Source organism: Pseudophryne corroboree, chromosome 2 (assembly GCF_028390025.1).
Source record: "Pseudophryne corroboree isolate aPseCor3 chromosome 2, aPseCor3.hap2, whole genome shotgun sequence".
NCBI lineage: Eukaryota > Metazoa > Chordata > Amphibia > Anura > Myobatrachidae > Pseudophryne > Pseudophryne corroboree.
Genome location: NC_086445.1, coordinates 179,748,482 through 179,754,481, shown reverse-complemented (window position 1 = coordinate 179,754,481; position 6,000 = coordinate 179,748,482).

Genomic DNA, 6,000 nt, shown 5'->3' with positions numbered 1-6,000 from the left:
CAATAGAGCATTGCCCAGGGCCGCATCAAGCAGAGAGAATGTGCGGACTACATCTGGGCTCCCTCCTCTCTGGGCACTAGGGTCACTTATACTGGGCATACACGCTACAATTGCCGATAGCAACGGATCAGCCAGATAATTGCAGCGTGTATGCGGGTGACCCATTTGAATATATTGATCGGTCAGGCATGCCGGATCGTCCAGCATGTCCCTCCGATGTGATATTTTCAAGTGCCTGGTCGGTCATATTGGGCAGTGTATGACCTAACGCGGCTGACCGACTGACCTTTCCCTGTCCCTTCACATGGGAAGGAACAGGCAAATGTCTCCTCCCCGGGGGCAAGCGCCAATATCATGTGACATGAACTGTCCGAGATCTTTTTGTATAGATAAAATCCCAGTAGGTGCTATGAGTTTATCAATGATGGGATAAAGGAGTGGGCTGAAGGGGTGGGGGGAACTCTACTAATAATCTACTAATCAGTAAATTAGAATTATGGGGTTATTGCTCTATTTAAAAATTGTCATGTTTTCAATAATTTTTCTTTAATAGCCTTGTTTTATTATACAAACAACATATCACACAGGACTGTACTTTTCCATTCATACACAATGCAGCAAAGGTTCATTGAAATTATGTGAAAAAAAATGCTTTTTTTGCAGTAAACACGTAGCGTTAGAGATGATAAAGCCGTCACAAGGGGAGGACAATGACAAGATGTAGAAAGTAAATTTACCAGTTTTTCTATCAGTAGTGTTGCCTTGAGGGGGAGCTGCAGGGCAAGAATAGAGCAATGTGTCTGTTACACGTTACAGGTCAGTGGTAGGACAGTGGAGAGACACTGCCAAGCTGGATTAGCAAATGGCAGGCATGTGTAGATTTAACAAGTGTTATGTTTGGCTAAGAAAATAAATTGCTTATACTGTACAACTTGATAGCAATCTATGTTTTACAATATACACAATTCTGTTTTTTTTTTCCTTTTAAAGGTACCGCCTCAAAACTCAGTGACATGTATCACATGAGATCCCAGAGGTGTTGGTTCTGGAACATTCTTAATAGAGCAAACATAGGGTCTAAAGGAAAATACTCCCCCCAAAGTAATATTGTTGGCTAAGCAGAGCTTTAGCTAGGAGTGAGCGAGTGATGCCACCACCCAATGTGCAGGTCCAAGGAGATGCCACCATTTGCTGCTCTGTAGCACCTGTATTTGGCATACAGGGTGCCTAGAATAATACCATGAAGCCTGGAAAGTTGCGGCCTGGAACTTGCTTAAGGCTGGGTACACATCAGAATGAGGTGTATTGCATTACCCATACACAGTAAAATTATTTCTTCATTAAGCAAAACTGGATCACAGACAATGTCTTCTGATTGGTCGTGCAGCATGGCCAACCAGAAGACATCACATTCGACCTGCGGGAAAGCGCAATCTTTCCGATTTGGCTGGAAACTACATATTGGGCTGATATCGGCCAGGTCTGTACCCACCCACAGCCTCTCCCTGGTTTTAGCATCCCCACCCCGTCATCATGACATCACATGGCCAGTGAATGGGAAGGCACAGGGCGCATCTTTGTTTTGCTGTGGAACTGTACTTAGGTAACTTATTCGGAACTGGTAGAGTTATCTGAGATGATGCTAAATGCTTCTACTTCCAGAATAATCCATAAGAGATCAGACGGTATCCATATATTGCAAGTTAGCATATTTTAACAATTGTATATACAAAGTTACAAACTATAGTATGCAATCGCTACTAACAAGTGAGAGTTCCCACTATTCAAACAATAGATTAACTGGAAATCCCTTTGTTTAATAAATTCTCCCTATATTGCATCTGACTAGAAGTTTCACAGTATACAGTATAAGGGTGTATCCTGACACCCATTCTTACTACAGTGCTCTACCCCTGTATACTTGTGAGTACAGAGACACTGTAGCGTGCAGCATTGCTGGGAATAGGTGTGTCATCCCTACAACTCTATGTAGTGCTTGTAAACTCGCTGTGCTGCCATTGGCTGAATTTCTTCACCCCAAGCCAAATACACTTGTCTTACTTACAAGCTGCATTCTTTGAAATCATGATTTTCATATTTTTTTTTAGCAAGATGAGAATTTATTGAAACTCATCATCAGAGCTCAGAATATTTAGGTGAGAGACAGCATTCTGTGTTTTGTTGGCAATGATCATAAAAAATCATCTTACATACTAGCCAGGGTGACAGCTCACCTTCTGTGTAAAGATCTAGAATTGGGGGATGTGTTTTTGAAGCGGTTTAGGCCCATACACACTGGGCGACTTTGAGCTGAAAGCAGGTCACTTTTGGTGTGTTGAGCTGCTTTCAGCTCAAAGCCGCCCAGTGTGTGTGGCCAAACGATGAGCAGTGAGCGCTGATGTACGCTCCCGCTTCATCGCTGGCGGCCGCCGTTCATCTACTGGTATTACCAGTGAATGAGCAGTGGGGTGAGTGGCTTTCCATAGCGTCCTGCTATGGAAAGCCGGTCACCCCCGCTGACATTGTTGGGCAGGGGGGGAAAGCGCTCTGTGTGTATGCACTGAGCGCTTTTCAGCCCAATGATGTCAGCGATCATCGCTGTTCATACACGCTGGGCAAAAACGCCCAGTGTGTATGCACCTTTACTCTCAATTTAAAAAGATATTGACTTTATTCCTATTGCCATACTCAGCAAAGGGGGACTGGACCGGTGTAACTGGAGAGGTTTCACTTGTCCCTTTGAGTCAAATGCCTGGGAACATGTGCGGACATTGGGAGTGATTCAGAACTGATCGCTGCGGTGCGTTTTCGTACAGTGGGCGATCAGCAATAGACTGCGCATGCGTATGCACCACAATGCGCACGCGCGTTGGCCAACAACAATGGGCATCGCCGGTCCAGCGACAGGATGGTGCAAAAATTTCGATTGCACGGGCGTTCACAAGGTGATTGAAAGGAAGAGGCCATTTGTGGGTGGTAACTGACTGTTTACAGGGAGTGTCCGAAAAAAACGCAGGTGTTACCAAGCGTTTTCACTTTTCAGGGAGTGTGTGTGACGTCAGCTCCGGCCCCGATCAGCCTCTTCTCATCGCACTGTAGGAGTAAGTCCTGGGCTGCGCAGAGATTACACACAGTGGATTTTTACAGTTTGGCGTACACATGCGGTCGCACACTTGCATGGCGAATTTACACTCCCCCTTGCGTGGCCACTACCTGAACGCAGGACAGCAAAGTTAGCAGCCCAGTGATCAGGTCTGAATTACCCCCATTAGTCATGCATGTGTATGTCACTGTCAGCCTTATCCAGCAACATTAGGCTGCCAGTGAGAGTGCAAAAACCTCCGCTTAGGAGCAGGGTTTTGATTTGTGCCTCAAACACGATAAATTGTATCTACATTCTGTATTAAATGTAGGAACGGGGAATGTGGCTCATTATTACTGTTATTGAAAGCAAGTAATTAAAATTTGCTTGGGAGATGCGGGGGAAGTAAATGCTCATTCAGTGATGTTGTACCCAACAAGTTGGTGGACACACAGGACCCGAGTCGATGGTGGGGAATGAGAAGTGGGTAGTATGTAACTGGGAGGGAGAACTGCTATAGATAGTAGGAGGGAGTCAGAGGGGTACAGTAATGAATCACAGTATGAGGACTGATAGACTTTTGTGAAAAGGTGAGTCTTACATAATGTTAGTTACCCCAGACACGGAACACTGATAATTAGACCCCTTAGCATATAAACTGTCAGATAACTTTGCTACCATTTTATGGTACGATGCAGAAACTGGGGAAAGTTTATTAACTCATTAGTGTTGACAAATTTGTTATATTGGTCGGTGCCATGTAACCAGAGTGCTGAGTTACAGTATCAGTAACTTGGACACAAATTGAATGAAATTTGGCCGTTCATGTGCAGCCTGGTGTCGAGCATCTGAATTACTTCCAAATTCTCTGTAGACTGTTGGAGTTATTAAACTCAAGTTAGCTGTGTCATCTTTCAATGGTGTGTACTAAATTTACATATTTACTTAACCTGATTGTTATGGTCCATTGGGCTTTTTTTTGGCTGCACACATGCAGTGACATTGGTCCAGTTGCCTTGTACTGGTATAAATATAATGAGACATGAGCCCAGCTTAAAACTAGGCTGGATTTATTGGGGAGAGAGATCAGAGACAGTTGAACAACCTTGCACAAATTTACAAAATAAAATATCCCAAATAACGGTAAGATAATGTCCCACTGCTAAATGCTTATTTATGTGAGGAGGTAGTCTGTGACCAATTAAAAATGTTAAAGATTAATAAGTCACCTGGTACCGATGGAATTCACCCGAGGGTTCTTATGGAGCTGCACGCTGAACTAGCAAGACCTCTATTTTTGATCTTCATGGATTCAGTAATATCAGGTATGGTTCCCAAAGACTGGTGTATAGCGGAAGTAGTGACGATATTTAAAAAGGGGAGCAAATCTGAACTAGGTAATTATAGACCAGTTAGTCTTACATCTATAGTGGGGAAAGTATTGGAAGGTATTCTAAGGGACAGTATTCAAAAGTTCCTTGAAGCAAATAAGGTCATTAAAAGGAACCAACATGGATTTGTGTAGGACAGATCATGTCAGACCAACTTACTTGGCTTTTATGAAACAGTAAGTGCGAACCTGGATCAGGGTAAGGAGGTGGATATAATCTTTTTAGACTTTTCCAAAGCTTTCAACACTGTACCACACATGCATCTTATCTACAAGCTACAAGAAATAGGGCTAGGGAGCACAATATGCACTTGGGTCAGTAATTGGTTAGATAATAGGGAGTAGCGCGTTGTGGTCAATGGATCATTTTCAATTTGGACTAAAGTACTAAGTGGTGTGCCATAAGGGTCTGTACTTAGACCACTTTTGTTCAACATTTTCATCAACGACCTAACAGTAGGTCTAGAGAGCATAAATAAACAACAATAACACTTGTTATTAGGCGCAAGCTTCCTTAAGATCTAAATTGAACACTTGTAATTAAATAATTGAAGTTGCTGCTCCCAACAGGTGATTTGGATTATCACCGAATTAAAGACAATGGTTGGAAATAAATGAGAGCGCAATTGCAATTAATAAAATTATATATACTTTAATACATGCACATCATATAGTAGACAGAATTAAAAACAAGGTTAATCTAAAAAGTCAAATTAATATTAGTGCTTGACACACCCCCAGAGGGTTCCACAACCTGTAACTGATCTGGTAATTGCCTGTAAATCAATCACTGTCTCAAATGTTGGTAGCTTTTTCTACTATGTTTGAATAAAGTTCCACGGAATATTAAATGATGGTTTTTAGGAGTAAAGTCTGATGCTCACCGCTGCTGGAGTTCAATAGCAATAAACTTCCCAATATCTGGTGCAGCGGAGGGAGAAGGAGCATACACCTCTCTGGATTCAAATGCCGTATGAAGAGAGGGAGAGCGGCTGTCAGCAGCGCCGCTCACAGCGTCCCTGTCAGCCCGTGCTCCGTACTCCACAATTAGGAGCGAGCTGATGAGATGTTTCTCAGGGTACACGTGGAAATGAACGCGGCTGTAGACTGGCAGTGGAACAGTGGAGACAGAGCCCGGAACAGTGTTGTGGTCCTCACAGGGGTAGCCTTTACGCGTTTCTCCGCTGTCAGCGTATAGCGGTTTCCTCAGAAGGTATAATTAGGTGTCAAGCTGATCCGATATTTATTGTGCAGTTAGCCAATCCACAAAGGTCATTTAGCAGCAAACAGGTGTACTTAATAATCTAAAACAAGTGTTCAATATTAGTAGAGTTGATCTCTAACTCCACTTTTAAAAATAATATAAAACATCAGCAATATTTATTTATATATACACAGGCTTTCGATATTTTTATCTATATAAAACGTTTTTTTTACAAGGAATTGATTTTTTGTTTGATATAAGAAGGCATCACCGCAATTCATGTTCCAAGAAATATACTTCAACTCATAGAAAACAACCAATATA